We start from the raw sequence: 18,165 nt of genomic DNA, 5'->3' as shown, positions 1-18,165 counted from the left end.
GAAGAGGTGAGTCTTCAGGTTCTTTTTGAAGGTTTCTATGGTAAGTGAGAGCCTGATGTGTTGGGGTATAGAGTTCCATAGTATGGGGGAAGCACGGGAGAAGTCTTGGATGCGGTTATGGGAAGAAGAGATGAGACAGGAGTAGAGAAGGAGATCTTGAGAGGATCGGAGGTTGCGTGCAGGTAGGTACCGGGAGACCATGTCACAGATGTATGGAGGAGACAGGTTGTGGATGGCTTTGTATGTCATTGTAGATTTGAGCCTTGTGTTCAATACCACATTCTTTAAAACAGATACAACTGTAGAAAAACTTCTAAAAAGGCTTTTACGGCTGGAAAGAGAAGTTGCAAAAGATAAAATAAATTCTAACAAAGATGAGTGGGTTTCCAAACATTTGTTTTGGTCAGATTCACTTGAATCAGCTGACAAACACTATTTGGTTCCAAAATAAATTCTGTCCAAATTAGTACACCAAGTAACATTAAGAGGTTTACTATTCTCTGAGATCTCTCCAGACCTTAATGTATAATAATAGTGGATAATAATATAATAATAATAATAATAATAGTGTCATGTGCATGACAGCGCTGCAAACATTTCTTCTAATCAGCCAGACAGCTGCGGTTCCCACGCTGTCAAATGACAGCGTGAGCCCGCAGCTGTGATCGGAGGTAAAAGGTTTAATTCCAGTCACTGGCGTCAGCTGATGGAACTACTACTCCCATCAGCCGACACCTGCTTATATAACAGTGAGAGCAGTTGGCGGCTGATGGGAAAATTCATCAGTCGGCGCCTGCGGTCTAAATAAATAATTTAAAAAACACGGCATGGGTTCCCCCATAATAAGCACCTGTACTTTGTGTCTTCCCCACCTCATTGTACATTGTAAACTCTCACGAGCTGGGTCGTCTTATTTTGCTTTAATTATTGTATTATTTTGAACGTTGTTACTTATGACTTGTGTATGAACTGTTAAACTGTAAAGCGCGATGGAATATGTTAGCGCTATATAAATAAAGATTATTATTTTTTATTTGAAAATAACAAACACAGTTATACTCAGCATAGAATTCCTCGTCTCATGTAATAAAACAAAAATAAAAAACAATATCCCTTACCTGTCTGACGTTCTGTCCCACACCGTAGTCAGTGTCTTGGGATATATAGTTTTCTTCCTGGACGGTGCCAACATGCGATCGTCCAGGCTGAGACCCACTGAGGAATGAGCCACTGTGAGCACAGTATCAGTGAGCAGCGGCGACCTCATCAGGTTGCAGTCTCCAACTATCAGTTTTGTCTTGCTGGTTTTCAAAAATACAGGGGAACCCATGCTGTTATTTTAAATTATTTATTTAGAGCGCAGGCACTGGCTGATGAATACTCCCATTAGCCGCTGCCTGCTCTCACTGTTATTAGCGGCAGCAGGCGTAGGCTGATGGGAGTAATAGCCCATTAGCTGACGCCAGTGATCTGAGATAAGGGTATGTGTACACGTATTTTTTAGGGCTGCGGATTTTTCCGCAGTGGATTTCAGAAATCTGTGGGTAAAAGGCACTGCGTTTTACCTGCGAATTTACAGCGGTTTTTATGCGGAATTTGTGCGGATTCCACCTGCGGTTTTACACCTGCAGATTCCTATAGAGGAGCAGGTGTAAACCGCAGCGGAATCCGCTCAAAGAATTGACATGCTGTGGAATGTAACCCACAGCGTTTCCGCACGTTTTTTTCCGCAGCATGGGCACTGCGGAATGCGTTTTCCATAGCTTTACATTGTACTGTAAACGCATGGAAAGCTGCTGCGGACCCACAGCTGCAGATCCGCTGCAGATCCGCAGCAAAATCCGCAACGTGTGCACATAGCCTAAAGGTTTTACCTCCGATCACAGCTGAGCGCTCATGTTGTCATTTGACAGCGTGGGAACCGCGGCTGTCTGACCGGCGGTAATGATTTTACCGCCAGTCATAAACAGTGTTTGCCGCGCTGTCGTGCACATGACAGCACGACAAACACCTGGTGTTCAAGGGGCCAAACGCGTACAGTAGCACGAACTTCCTGTTGAACTTTGTGTTCGGTGTCCGTGCCCAACAGTAGGTGTTCGATATGGATGCCGAACTTTGCTGTTTGGGTTCGCCCATCTTTACAAACAAATCAGTTTTGGAACAAATGAAGTCAGACATGTCACTTGAAGTAAGGATCACCAAGCTACGGCTTGCTGACTTGCCTACTTTGGACAAATCAAACAAAGAGAGCAATCATTGGACAAGAACTGTTGTGAATTCTGCTTTTGGGTTCCCTCCGGTGGTAGTAGGTGGTAATGCAGTGGTCCCTGGGTTGCAGGCCTGGTCAGGTGTGTCTGCTGATTGCAGTTCTGACTGGGGTATTTAGGTGTGCAGGATTCATTAGTCCTTGCCAGTTGCCAATTGTTGTTGGGAGGTGTTGGACCTCTGCCTGGTTTCTCCTGCCTTTCTGCCTAATCAGCAAAGATAAGTGTCTGGTTTTGTTTCTGTGGCACACATGCTGTGTGCTTCATAATTCAGTGCTATTCTTTTGTGTTTTTTTGTCCAGCTTAGATTGTGTCAGTATTTTCTCAGTCTTGTTGGATTCTCTGGGGTTGCAGATATTCTTTCCACGTCTTTAGTTAGATTGTGGAATTTTTGTATTATCTGCGGTGGATATTTTTGGAAGGGTTTTTTACTGACCGCCTAGTATTCTGTCCTATCCTTTCCTATTTAGCTAGAGTGGCCTCTTTTGCTAAATCCTGTTTCCTACCTGCGTGTGTCTTTTCTTCTCCTACTCACAGTCATTATTTGTGGGGGGCTGCCTATCCTTTGGGGTTCTGCTCTGAGGCAAGGTAGTATTCCTATTTCCATCTATAGGGGTATTTAGTCCTCCGGCTGTGTCGAGGTGTCTAGGGTTTGTTAGGCACACCCCACGGCTACTTCTAGTTGCGGTGTTAGTTCAGGATTTGCGGTTAGTACAGTTTCCACCTATTCCTGAGAAAGTTTTATGCGGCTCCAAGGTCACCGGATCATAACAAAGAACATCATAATCAAAAGAATAGAATGAACAAGGCGAAGAGGAAGACAATCAACCTGATGGCTTGATACTATCAATATAATGGCAGAGCAGACCCTGGTGGACCTATTTAGGCTTGTTCAAGATCGAACTTCTTACAGATCGTTCATCCATCAAGTCGCTATGGCTCGAGATCGAGCCGAAGGCCGTTATATAATAAATAATGATTCTTCTCTTAGAAAAAGAATATCCAGATTACTACTTTGTAGGTCCAACATCAATGGCAGATGCCACCAAATCACCTCTACGTATTTGTTGTTTGTGCAAAAAAAGCATTTCCTCTCCTGAGCTGATGGAGCTTTGCTGTGTGGAATTTCTCAATCTTAGTGGCTGTATCATTTTCCTGATACACATTTTTTGGTAATGACATCTTGAAGTATATATCCGAACACACCAATAGATCATCTCAATAATATATACCAGAAAAAAAATGATATCTAATAATCTCACCAAAGTTAACTCTTAAGAAGCTAGATAAAACTTTATTTATACCATTAACAACATCAATAAAACCACATAAAATAGTACATATATAGATAGGGGAAAAGAATCAAGTACAGGAAGGGACCGGCAGGTATGGCTGAAAAGGTGGCTAGATTAACATCTAATACAACCCTGAGTAGTATTAGTTAGGATCACAAACAGAAAATATCAACAAACAAACTCAAAACACATTGAATAGTTATATATATATATATATATATATATATATATATATATATTTCTCACTAATTAGTTAATCCAAACTGCAGACGGTAGTGGTCAAGCATCATATATAAAGTGCACTCGTATAATAGTAGTAATGTGGAAACAACCACTAACAAGTAAAATCACAAGGTAAACAGGGTGCCGGGGCACATCCGCCCGCAGTATTGGAAAATATCACTGTAGAAAACAATGTGTGACCATGGGTTGTATTTACCTAATGGAAGCCAGCAGCCAGGGACCCACCACACCCTGTGCACTCACACATTGTTTTCTACAGTGATATTTTCCAATACTGCGGGCGGATGTGCCCCGGCACCCTGTTTACCTTGTGATTTTACTTGTTAGGCCGGAGACACACTGGTGCGAGATACGGCCGAGTCTCGGTGGTTAAAAGCAAGCTGTGGCACCGGCACTCCGGAGCGGAGCGTGCGGCTCCATGTATTGCTATGCAGCTGCACGCTCCGCTCCGGAATGCCGGTGCCACAGCTTGCTTTTAACCAGCGAGACTCGGCCGTATCTCGCACCAGTGTGTCTCCGGCCTTAGTGGTTGTTTCCACATTACTACTATTATACGAGTGCACTTTATATATGATGCTTGACCACTACCGTCTGCAGTTTGGATTAACTGATTAGTGAGAAATATATATGTATATAACTATTCAATGTGTTTTGAGTTTGTTTGTTGATATATTCTGTTTGTGATACTAACTAATACTACTCGGGGTTGTATTAGATGTTAATCTAGCCACCTTTTCAGCCATACCTGCCGGCCCCTTCCTGTACTTGATTCTTTTCCCCTATCTATATATGTACTATTTTATGTGGTTTTATTGATGTTGTTAATGGTATAAATAAAGATTACATTGTTTTATCCAGCTTCTTAAGCGTTAACTTTGGTGAGAGTATATATCCGAAGTCAGGAAAGTGCCTAATACACCATATATCCCTATCCAGGGAATTAGAAGAGTCCTTAGATCTTATTATCAGGCTGCAAAATAAACAGCTCCCAAATAGGTAGTAGCCAGTGACTTTGAATTTCATCCACATTTGAGGAAAGGTGTGTGCTCTCTTATTGGAGGTGACTATACTAATTAGTATCAAAGACTGACCTTAGTTTTATGTTTTTCATAACTGGGATAACGAAACAATTTTTAGACAACAAATCTCTGTCAATATAGGAGAAGAAATGCCACTTTTATGTCACGAACAGCATATACACAGAGGCGATTTTAAATTACTGAGGTTTGAGGCATCTTCCATTTGAAATTTTTATGTCTCCTCTCCATTGTGGTGATATTAGCAATCAAGCTATTTGAAGCCTAGTGAGTTAATATTTGGTAAGTCCAGTGGATGTTATCTTAGAGTTTTCTCTGGGGATGTGTACTTCTCTCCCCTTTTTTATGCTGATCAATCACCAGTAGGCTACAACATTTAGGAGAAGGAATATGCCCCCACAAAAGCATAAAGCCGGTTTCTAAGGGTATGTGCACACGATGTGGATTTGCTGTGGATCCGCAGCGGATTTTACCGCGCAGAAACGCTGCAGATCCGCACTGTGATGTACAGTACAATGTTAGTGAATGGGAAAAAAAAAAAATCAGTGCGGAATTGCTGCAGATTTCAAAGAAGTGCATGTCAGTTCTTTTGTGCGGATCTGCAGAATTTCTGCACCCCTCCATGTTAAAAATCCGCAGTGGCAAAAACCGCAGAACATCTGCAGCAATTCCGCATAAAAAACGCACAAAATCCGCATAAAAACCGCGGCAAATCCGCGGCTGCGGATTCTGCCAGGACATGCGGATTTTGTGCAGAAAATTCTGCACCTCTTTTTCCTACGTGTGCACATAGCCTTAGTGCATAAAACATAAGGATACAGCCCTAACCTTCAGGTCTAACCTCCCTCATGAGGCATTGTAGCGGGAAGGGAAGTGCAGCTGACTTTAGCTGTGTCACATTACAAACCCATCTATTTCACTCTGCAGCCGCTATTACATCCTGTGGCTAGTTCAACATAAAAATCTTGATTAAGCGTATGTGCACACGTCAGGATTTCTTGCAGAAATTTCCTGAAGAAAACCGGAAATTTTCTGCAAGAAATCCGCCTTTTTTTTTTGCATTTTTTTCCCCGTTTTTTTAGCATTTTGCAAGATCTGTAGCATCGCTTGGAAAACTGACTGACAGGTTGGTCACACTTGTCAAACATAGTGTTTGACAAGTGTGACCAACTTTTTACTATAGATGCTGCTTATGCAGCATGAATAGTAAAAAGATATCATGTTAAAAATAATAAAAAAATTAAAAAATGGTTATACTCACCCTCTGCAGACAGCCGATCTCCTCAGCGGCGTCCGTTTCTATAAATACACCAAGGTGCAGGACCTTAGATGACGTCGCGGTCACGTGAGCGGTCACGCGACCAATCACAAGACAGCGACGTCATCGCAGGTCCTTCACCACACCATCTATAGGAACGGAAGCGGCAGCATGCAGCGCAGAGAGGCGGGAACACTCCAGGGGGCGGGGCCATCGATGGTGAGTATATGACTATTTTTTATTTTAATTCTTTTTTTTGACCAATTATATGGTGCCCAGTCCGTGGAGGAGAGTCTCCTCTCCTCCACCCTGGGTACCAACCGCACATGATCCGCTTACTTCCTGCATGGTGTTCACAGCCCCGTGCGGGAAGTAAGCAGATCAATACACTCCTAGGTGTGCGGAATCCCCGCAATTCCGCATATTTAATGAACATGTTGCTTTTTTTTCCGCGATGCGATTTTTTCGCGCAAAAAAATGCAACATTTGCACAAGAAATGCGGAATACACTTAAAATGCAGCGTTTCCTGACCGTGGAAACATACCCTTAGAGGGTCAGCAAATGATCATAATTACTACATCAATGAAGAGGGAGGGCAGTAAAACAGCAGTATAATCAGGTTTCAAACACAGAAGAGATCCTATCAGTCAGGGATCTCCCGTCCTAAATAATTGGGTGAGCTTCATACTGTTTTTTTTTTTTTATTATATAACAACTGGGCCCAGGTCCATCTGTTACCTATGCAGGCTCTATAGCGCTGTCCACAATCTGCTTGTGAATCTTTCCTTACTTTAAATAATCTGAACCAGAAATGTAAAAAAAAATAATGTCTTTTTATGAAGATTTCAGACTCTAGTCTTTTGAGAAATTGGGATTATTGGTTTATAGATGTTACAGTATTTGTACAAGTTAGGAAACACTGATGAAAAATTGGGTATGTTTTACTTTTATTATATCTATTGGTGTATTCAATTATTGTAACAATAAGATACTGTTACTTTTATGAATCGCTACATTGTCAAGAATGCATATTCAAACAAGTAGCTAACAAGAAGGGCATTCATCCTATAAACTGCAAGTATGCTAGAAATAGAAAAACAGTAGATGTGACAAGAAAGCAAGAGCACTTACTGCTATTCAATTTACAATTTTAACTGTGAAACTGGATTATTTTTACTACTTGTAGCACTGTGAGGAATCACAGATGACACATGTCATGTACTATATATATCACGTAGCACTTACAATGCGTTTCATCATGTTATGTATGGTGTTGCATCTTCAGCAACTATTTGCAAAATTGTTTGTATAAGAAAGTAACTTTTTTTAATAAAAATAAATAAAATAACGGATAGATTATTATAGACCACACGCAAAAAAAGTGAAAATTAAAATTGAGCAGCATTATCTACAGTATTTCATTATCCATGAGCCTTTACAGTAAGTCACCTAGCACACACTTGGGCACAGATTGGCCAGCAGCTGAGACAGCCAAAGGGCTGAAACAGTGGCCCATGGGATACAGCATGCCCTCCCCAGCCAGCCTCCCATCCAAAGCCACCCACCGCCCATCTGCAGCCGCCCACCGCCCATCCGCTGTTAACGCTATCTACATCCTCATGATGCAGACAGTGGTGGATACATTGGTGGAGGACAGGACCACTAGCTCCATCTTCCACTAATCAGCGAGATGACTTTGCGCTGCTGCCGAGACTCAGTGCTTAGGAGACAGGAGCAGAGCGCTGGAGAAACAGGAGCGAGGTAAATATGTGGTGGTTTTTTTTTTTCATGTGTATGGGATATTTGTATGTATACTGGAGGCTATGTGGGGGCTCACACTGTATATTTGGAGGTTCACACTATATATATTCAGGCTATGTGGGGGCCCATACTCTATATAGGAGGCCATTTGGGGGCTTATACTGTATATTGAAGGCTATATGTGGGTCTCATACTGTATATAGTGAGGCTATGTGGAGCACATGCTGTTTATCAGAGGCTATATGGGGCACATGATGTATGTAAGAGACTATGTGGGGCTCATACTGTATATTGGAGGTTATGCAGGGGTCATATTGTATGTAGGAGGCTATGTGGGGCTCATACTGTATATAGGAAGCTATGTGGGGGCTTATACTGTATATGGGAGGCAATGTGGGGGTCATACTGTTTATGGGAAGCAATGTGGGGGCTCATATTGTATATGGGAAGCAATGTGGGGGCTCATACTGTTTATGGGAGGCAATGTGGGGGCTCATACTCTTTATGAGAGGCTGTGTGGTGCTTATACTGTTTATGGGAGGCTATGTCATGTCTCATGCTGTATATATGAGGCTATGTGGGGGCTCATATGATAAAACACACTAGGCTACTCAGGATGGTAACCAGAGCTAATGAGGCTCACCTGGATAAATCCTGCAAATCAACAGATAGCAGCAAATGTGATGACAAAATACAATTGTGGTACCAAAGACAAAAATAACTCAACAGGATAAAGCCTGCAGACTCACAAAATGTAGCAAAATAATAATAATGATTAAGTAAATAAAGCTTATAACCCCCCTAAAAGCAGTTCAGCATTCTTGAAAGATGGTCAAAAAAGATAAATAACCCTCTACAGAGGGTTAAAGGAGGGAAAAGAAAGATTAAGGCTGCATAAGACCTGTTGGAACCTGGTGAAAGAGAGTAACCCGGTCACATCATAGAGGAGGGGGAGAAACCCAATGCGTATCGCCACACAGTGTGGCTTCCTCAGTGGTAAGTGAGGGAAAAGAAAGCTTGTCCGCTTTATATAGTCAAAGTAATTGAGTAAATTGACAATCAAGCAGGTGTGAGAGACCATCTGGGGTCACCAGTGCATGACATTGCTAAGGTTACTGAGTAAATAAACATTCTTACCCCTATATCCTTGGTACGAAACAGTGATCCTTAGATGCAATATAAAAGGACCTATATGTTGAGGTAGAGCATGCTCTGAGAAGTACAGGTAAAAAGGACCTTGCGGTCAAGTGATCATCCAATGAAATATATGCCATAAAAACAAAAACAGATGACCACTCCTGTGAGTGTTTAAGCCCAAGACCTTATGGAATAGGCCTGAACGTCCCATAAGGCATGCACAAACAGTATAGTAAACCAAGTGTGCACCAGGACCTTAAGTCACATATCCGATCCTCATGTGCACACAAGTAGCACAGGAGACCAGCGGCAATGACACCTGCACACCTATATCATAGTGGGATCCATCAGCTGGGCATCATACATATTCAATAATGATGTACTGCGTGCAATAGAGCGTGTGCAGTTAGTCTGATAAGCAAGACGGACACCAGGACCGTAGGGTCACGTGTCCATTACCGCACATGCGCACAAGAAATACATAGAAGATCGGCGGTGATAGTACCTGCTCATCTGTGCCACAGTTAACTCCGTCATTCAGGCAGTAAATATGCCGATCAGTAGTGTGCATGTTATGCGCTTGTGCAGCAGTACAAATGGAATGAACGCTGCAAAGATTTTGCACAATTTGTATAACTGAGTGACATTTAATAGAAAACAAAAAAATAAAGAGTATTCAGCGCCTGCGCAATAGAGGCTATTAAACAAATTAAGAGAATTGCAAACAAGAAGAAAAAAATAAATAAATAAAATATCTTTTATCTTTTTTATATTGACACCATTGTCAATTAAGGATTATATTATTGCAAAGAATTAGAAATACCAGTAAATTAGCATATAGACATGTATGTACAAAAAGAACTCTTATTATTAAATGCTGGTCATACAAAGGCCTAGGAAATATAAAATGTCCAGACCATAATAAGAGAACTATTTCACTCCATTGAGGTTCATGAGCCTCATGACCTCAAAAGAGGAGCTGAGGGAATGTGTAAAAAAAAAACAGTGTCCAGCAGTTGGAAATATCTAAGTCTTAGCACTAAATAAGGCAAAAGACAAATGCTTGATAAATCACCAACTGCAACGATTATATTACAGCTACCAGGGAAATTAGGCAGAGGATGGAATTTAAAAAGGAGGCACATGATGGATGTGACCATTTAAAAGAGAGGACAGACCGAGCCGAATTATAAGGTAAGTACATGTAAAATATACAGCAAAGGTCCAAAAAGGAATACTTCCAAAGGGAAATATCCATGGAGACTGTGATGAACGTTGGTGGAAGATCCATTCCGTTGTTAATGAGTGTACACAAATTGAAGAAAAAGAAAACAAGTCAATAATGAAGAAAAAATTAATCAAAGATGACCATTATTTCTTGTAAAAGCCATTAAATAAAATTTCCTCATTTAGACCTCCTGGGGCCAGACTGTTAAAGTTATAAATCCATCTGGATTCCCTTCTTAGGAGTTCATCTGTGGGGCTGCCTCCTTGATAGAGGTGGAAACTTTATCAACAACCATAATTTGTAAGTTTTTATAGGAACCTTTGTGGAACTCTAAAAAAATGTGATGCCACAGATGTCATTGGCTTACGCGAGGCTTTGTCCTTTTTGGCAGAAGCAATGTTGGACATATGTTGTTGCAGCGGCCGGCGGAATTCCTGACTGGTTTGACCAACATAAAGCTTTGGGCAGTCGCAGTCAAGTAGATAAATGACAGTCATAGTCCGGCAGTTGGAATAGCATCGTGTACAAATAAAATCTGGATGAGAAACAACATGCACTTGTCTATTGCGAACCACATAGGGACAAATGGTACAGTTCCCACACGGAAATGTATCTGTTAAGTTAGTTCCCCTACCTAATGACATTGAGGGTCTCCTGAAGTAGCTGGAACACAAAGAATCCCGAAGGTTCCTTGCTCCTTTGGCAATCAGTCTAGGTGTCTCGCTAATGAAGGGAATGAGTCTTGATTCAGTATGACGAATACCCCAATTCTTATTGAGGATTTTATAAATGTCTTGCCAATGATTGTTGAATGTAGTGATGAAATTAACTCCCGTGTGTGGCTGGCGAGGTTGTGATCTCCATAGATGCTGGACTGAGGCTCTGAAGGCTTGAGCCACTGTGTGTCGTGGGTATCCCCTAGAGACAAACCTATATGTAAGATCCCTAGCCTCCCTAGAAAAGTCCTCAAATTCACTACTGTATATGGAAGGCTTTGTTGGGGTTCATAATGAAAGTAAGAGGCTATGTGGATGCTCATACTGAATGTAGGAGGCTATGTGGGGGCGCATACTGTAGGAGGCTATCTGGTGGCTCATACTGTTGTATGTACGAGGTTATCTGGGGGATCCTACTGAATGGAGGAAGTTATGTGGGGGTAATAATGTGTATGGTTGGCTATGTGATTGCTCATACTGTATATAAGGGGCTATGTGGGGGCTAATACTGTATATGGGGGCTATTTGGAGGTTCATATTGTATATAGGTTATGTGGGGGGCTCATACTGTATATAAGGGAATGTCAGTCTATTTAATTCTGCTCAATGTTAAGTGATATGATTAATATTGTTATAAATAATTGTAATTACTATGTTAATATTAAAATTTAGAAGAATTAATTTCAACCTATTGGTCATGGTCTCTCATGTGGATCCTCTTGAAAATTAATAGCTCATCCCTTACCTAGCACATAAACACTCTTAATAATAGTAACAGATGCTGCGCGGGCATTGCGGCCACCCACCTTTGGAATCCCAGCCCCGCACTGTGCATAATGCATAACACATAGTGCGGGGCGGGGATTCCAAAGGTGGGTGGCCGCAATGCCCGCGCAGGCGCAGTGTGCAAGCCTGGCTGGGATGTCAGACGGCCAGAGCTTAGTGCGTCTGCGCAGGACACCAGAACACAGCGCAGGCGCCGGTTTTGAAACGATAACAGCGCTGAGGGGGCGGCGCCGAAAGCGCAGGAAGATTGGAGTGACGGCAGAAGAGCTGGTCAAGCTGGGGAGTGAGGACCCGCCTACCTGGCTAGAGACAGGAATTGTGGCTAAGTATAAAAATGCTTTATTTGGTGTATACTTGAACCTGAAACTAAAAGAGCCACCTTGTTAGAATGCAGCATTACTGCTGCACAAGGTGGCTCTTTTAGTTTATAACGGCTCGAGGGGGGTGACAGTGGCCCTTTAGATAATAAATAAATAATAATAATCTTCATTTTTATATAGCTCTAACATATTATGCAGCGCTTTACAGTTTTTGCACACATTACACAGGTCAACAAAAAAATTTTTTTTTTCTGGTGTCCAAAATATTTTAATGAATTTGGGGTATTTTTGGGGTGCTGATTCTGAATATGTCATCAGTTTTGCCAGATTGGCTCAAGTTTTTGACATTTTTGGTATCTTATTTATAGCACTTGTTGGTAAATGCGACGCATCATCTCATTAATTTCTTTGGATTAGTACTTGAACTGAGCAGTTCTCAATATAGTTTTGTGTTAATTAGTGTTCTAAAAGTTTGTTCATAGCTTGATTTTTGCACTAACTTTATGTTGTTGCCTGTTTTCCAGTGAAAAGCATGAACTCATCAAGAAGAAGTTGTCTTAACGATCCAGACTCATTCTGTTACATTTGTGGTGAATACACACTGCCAAAACATAGAAGAAACATAACAGACTTCGTAAAAAAGTGTATTTTGCCTATTTTGGGGTTATGCTTGGGGACCAAGACAAGTTTTGGGCACCACACATAGTGTGCAAAGCATGTATCGAATTATTACGAAAATGGAGCAAAGGACAAAGAAAAAGCTTCAAATTTGGTGTTCCAATGGTGTGGAGAGAGCCAAAAAATCATCATGATGACTGTTATTTCTGTGCAGTGCAAGTGCAAGGATTCAATAAGCATAAGGCTACTTTCACACTAGCGTTAACTGCAATACGTCGCAAATGCGTCGTTTTGCCGAAAATACGCATCCAGCAAAAGTTCTTGCTGGATACGTTTTTTCGTCATAGACTAACATTAGCGACGCATTTGCGACGCATTGCCAAACGTTGCGTCCGTTTTGCGACGCTTGGGCGTGTGGTAGCGGACCGTCGGGAGCAAAAAACGTTACATGTAACGTTTTTTGCTCCCGACGGTCCGCTTTTTCCGACCGCGCATGCGCGGCCGGAACTCCGCCCCCACCTCCCCGCACTTCCCCGCACCTCACAATGGGGCAGCGGATGCGTGGGAAAAATGCATCCGCTGCCCCCGTTGTGCGGCGGAGACCACGCTAGCGTCGGGAACGTCAGCCCGACGCACAGCGACGGGTTGTTCCCGACGCTAGTGTGAAAGTAGCCTTAGAAACGAAAATGGGAGTAACATGGAATCTGCAAGAAGGCCTGTCCCTCATTGTGAAGATGTGCCTGTACCTGTGTTTACCATAAATAACAGTCATCATGATGATTTTTTGGCTCTCTCCACACCATTGGAACACCAAATTTGAAGCTTTTTCTTTGTCCTTTGCTCCATTTTCGTAATAATTCGATACATGCTTTGCACACTATGTGTGGTGCCCAAAACTTGTCTTGGTCCCCAAGCATAACCCCAAAATAGGCAAAATACACTTTTTTTACGAAGTCTGTTATGTTTCTTCTATGTTTTGGCAGTGTGTATTCACCACAAATGTAACAGAATGAGTCTGGATCGTTAAGACAACTTCTTCTTGATGAGTTCATGCTTTTCACTGGAAAACAGACAACAACATAAAGTTAGTGCAAAAATCAAGCTATGAACAAACTTTTAGAACACTAATTAACACAAAACTATATTGAGAACTGCTCAGTTCAAGTACTAATCCAAAGAAATTAATGAGATGATGCGTCGCATTTACCAACAAGTGCTATAAATAAGATACCAAAAATCTCAAAAACTTGAGCCAATCTGGCAAAACTGATGACATATTCAGAATCAGCACCCCAAAAATACCCTAAATTCGATGAAATATCTTTGGCACCAAAAATGCTGTTGACCAGTGTTATCATCACTGTCCCTGAGATTGCTCACATTCTAAATTCCCTATCAGTATGTCTTTATAATACTTTATTATAAAGTATAATTTAAAAAAGTAGTTATTGTTATGATACCACGTGCACAGGGCATAATAGTGTGAATAGGGGGCACATTATGGAGAGGACACAGCATGGCAGCATGGAGGTGATATTGTGGTGGTTATAGTTCTAAGAGAGGACAGTGTGGTGGGTATAATTCATAAGGAAACGATGGGAGGTTGTAGTATACAAGGGCATATGGTGTGAAGACAATATTTTATAGGAGAGGACACTAAGGGTGCGTAGTAACCTGAAATGTGTCAATGTTGCATGTCATGTAACTATCTACGCTGATGTTGTTTTACCCTCTGCGGAGCACTTTTGGTGAATAAAGAAAGAGGTTTGTTCACAAGTTCATGGAGCTGGATTTTCTACTGTTTTGGGATTGCTCCATGCATTGACACAGCGTTTCCTGTGCTCTGAACATCTAAGGATGTACATTAAGGCCTACCTGTCTCCCCGCTATTCTCCAGCCTCCCCTCCCTGCCAAGCCCTTCACTGGCTTTCTATCATCCAGAGACTCCAGTTCAAAACCCTTGCAATGGAATACAAAGCCATCCACAACCTGTCTCCTCCACACATCTGTGACATGGTCTCCCGGTACTTACCTGCATGCAACCTCCGATCCTCACAAGATTCCCTCTTATCTCTTCTTCCCACAACCGCATCCAAGACTTCTCCCATGCTTCCCCCATACTCTGAAACTCTCTGCCCCACCACATCAGACTCTCGCCTACCATAGAAACCTTCAAAAAGAACCTAAAGACTCACCTCTTCCGACAAGCCTACAGCCTGCAGTCATCCTGAACGTACTGAACTGCCGCACAACCAGCTCTACCCTCTCCCAGTGTATCCTCACCCATCCCCAGCAGACTGTGAGCCCTCACGGGCAGGGTCCTCCCTCCTTCTGTACCTGTTAGTGCCTTGTTTTTTTCTCATGTTTATTGTATTTTTCTATATTTACCCCCCTTTTTCACATGTAAAGCGCCATGGAATAAATGACGCTATAAAAAATGTATAATAATAATAATTACGGTGAGCAGGACTATTTTCTGCTTCAGCATGAACCAGAACCTGTTGCTCTGACGTTACAGGAAAAATACTGTATACTTTGAGGATTGAGACTAGCCCTCGAACAGCTGTTACCTACTCCAGATTATTGATAGGTCTCTCCCCAGAGTGTGTGTACATAGGTATACTACAGTTATAACTCATAAAGGGGACTATCTGTCCCTGAAATGGATTTTTTGTCTGCACCTTCAGCTAAACATCATATCTACAGACAGGTTTTCGGATTTCTTTGGGGTGCAGTTGTCAACCCATACAACACTTTGGTTTCTTCACTTTTGCTACATTGTTTACCAAAACTGACCTGGGAGATCATAGAGTAACGGTCCAAGTGTCGCGCACATATTAGCAATTCACAAGGGTTTATGGATATTAGTCTCACAGTATAACTCCTCTAGGTCAGAGTCCTACTGCCGTCACTAGCAAGTACTTGCATTTTCCCCAAAGCGCTGTTCTCTCTTCGTCTCTTTTTATGTGCACGCCTTTTGTTTTGGCATCTTCAGCATGTGATCACATTTATTCGATTTACCCAGAATTACTTATTAAAATCAGCTAGTAATCGACCGCCTACGGCTATAACACGACATGATTGTTTTCTGAGAGTAAAGTTTCCTGTTGATGAGAAGTTTTACCCTTTGAAGTAAATTAAAATCTTAACTCTTTAACTACCCAATTTTTGTCACTTCAGTTTTTGCTCTCCTGGCTTATATGTAGCTTAGATATATGTGTGCATGAGTAAGTATATATTTCCTGCTGGTTTCTTACTGTGACATTTTTTATTTATTTACTGTGTCCGGTTGTTCGTGTTGAGCTGATTACATATTCTGTTATATTCATTTAGCCTAGAGTCTCTTCCTTGTATGTTCATCAGCTTAATCTACAGACTTCGTCCTATAAATCCCACGTCACCTAAAAACTAGGATAACCCTATAACCTGTAGAAATTAGTTGGCCTCAACAGGAACAGAATTTGTACCAGACTCCTGTGTAAACAGACTCCTGTGTAAAGAGACTGCTCATTCCACTGCTGGCCCATATGGCATAATGCCGGGGAGGACACCGACAGTGAAGAGCCCTGGTGCACACACACTCACTTGGGGCTCACTCACACGAGTGTATAACACAGCCGAGTGCTCTCTGATGTTTTATCGGGTAGCACTCGGCCCAATGTTATACTATGGGGCAGTGTAGATCTGCAGCGAGTGGCTACGATAACTGTATCACACGCACCCATACAAGTCTAAGGATGCGTGTGAAACATCGGACTGCACTCGGATGTCATCTGAGTGCAGTCCGATGTACGCTGTTTTCTCCACACCTGAGATACGATTATCTCATGCCAGAGAATCGGAGCATTCTCCGATGACACTTGGATCAATCTCTGAGAGTTTGAGCATATTCATCTGATTCTCTTGCATAACAGAATATACGGCTGTGTGAGCGAACCTGAACAAGTATATTCATATTAAGATTGTTGGGGAGGGAAAGGGGAATATAATTATGTGATTAAAATATAGCTTTTATTATCTTATTTAAAATATAATTAATGTAAAATTAAAATATCACACACCCAAAAAAAGGAAGTATATTGGGTCACTGCTGTATAAGGAATATTGTATAGATTAAACAGCTGCGACCCACTAAGGTCTCGATAGTTATGCCAAGATGTTAGAATATTGAATAGTATTCATTTGTTAATGGATCCTGGCCATTGAATTACAGGTCCGAACTATGTTATAACCATAAATAATGTAGGGTCTTATTTTGGGTGTGTGATATTATAATTTTATGTTAAATATATTTGACATGAGACAATAAAAGCTGTATTTTATTCCCATCATTCTATTCCCCTCTTTCCCTCTGCACCAGTCTCCAGTCCTTCGGTAATGTACACACTAATATGAATAAATGTCTAATGAGATTTGACAATAAATTAATTGTATATATTAAGCATGATATAATATAATATGCACATACCCATTTAGACATTATTACACACCACCCTAAAAAAACACCACTCTCATATCATGGATTTAAAAAAAAAACAACCCAAAGACGCGCACATGAAACATCTGTATATAAAAAGGTATTGGCACACTGACCAATGCAGGTCGATGATGTAGTTGACCTGATCATGTTTATTTATGCCCTTTTGTGGGCCGATAATGTGTAAAAAAGATGGCAGTATTCACAATTCTGATCTGTTGTGTCATATGGACACCATCAGTATCAACTACAATTATTAACACATGAAATTGTTTTGGCTTTGTTTAGTTTTTATTGGTGATGTATAAAAATCTGTGCCCTGCACTGTAAGGCCTCGTTCACATGTCCGGTATTTGGTGAGTTTTTTACCTCAGTATTTGTAAGCCAAAACCAGGAGAGGAAAAATCAGAGGAAAAGTATAAGGCCGGTGTCACACTTGCGTGAGCAATACGAGAAACTCGCATCAATACCTGGCACTGCTGCCGGCTCTCGGGACCGGACCGGCTGCATGTATTTCTATGCAGCTGAACGCTCCGGTCCGAACTGCCGGCGGCAGTGCCGGGTATTGATGTGAGAGACTCACGCAAGTTTCTCGCATTGCACACGCAAGTGTGACAACGGCCTAATAGAAACACGTCACCACTTCTATATTTATCACCCACTCCAGGTTTTGGCTACAAATACTGAGGTAAAATACTGTCCAAATACTGGTGTGCAAGTGGCCTTACTGTACAAGGGTCCTTATGCAGACTCCCTATAGTGTCTATGGGTGTAGTGTCTCTCCCTTCCTAGTGACCCCCTGTCACCCACCGTGTGCAGATCGATATGAGAGGAGTCTGCATGCTGTAAAGCCTGGTATCTACAGCACACAGAGCTTTACTCCCCTCACGGGGCCGTGGAGATAGAGAGCCCCACAAAGGGGTGGATTAAGAGTAGCCAGGGCCCCGGGGCAGTGTAGAAGGTGTGGGACCCGATGTATCACGTGACTTGTCACATGACCCACTTTGATAGATGATATGATAGG

At 41.8% G+C, this 18,165-nt stretch overlaps 1 protein-coding gene across 2 annotated transcripts in view; it reads left to right on the top strand.

Annotated features, from left to right (window-relative positions):
• Positions 1-18,165, top strand: part of B4GALNT1 (beta-1,4-N-acetyl-galactosaminyltransferase 1) — a 245,953-nt gene that overhangs the window by 62,556 nt on the left and 165,232 nt on the right. The window contains exon 1 of one of the 2 annotated variants that reach the window (XM_077297770.1): positions 10,100-10,190. The exons of the other annotated variant lie outside the window; for it this stretch is intronic. The gene's annotated coding sequence lies outside the window, so the exon portion shown is untranslated. Of the gene's footprint in view, positions 1-10,099; positions 10,191-18,165 lie in introns of those variants that run through there. 2 annotated transcript variants of the gene reach the window in all.

Source organism: Ranitomeya variabilis, chromosome 3 (assembly GCF_051348905.1).
Source record: "Ranitomeya variabilis isolate aRanVar5 chromosome 3, aRanVar5.hap1, whole genome shotgun sequence".
Classification (NCBI taxonomy): domain Eukaryota; kingdom Metazoa; phylum Chordata; class Amphibia; order Anura; family Dendrobatidae; genus Ranitomeya; species Ranitomeya variabilis.
The sequence above is the reverse complement of the archived record's forward strand: the minus strand, read 5'-3'. Positions and strand labels throughout refer to the sequence as shown.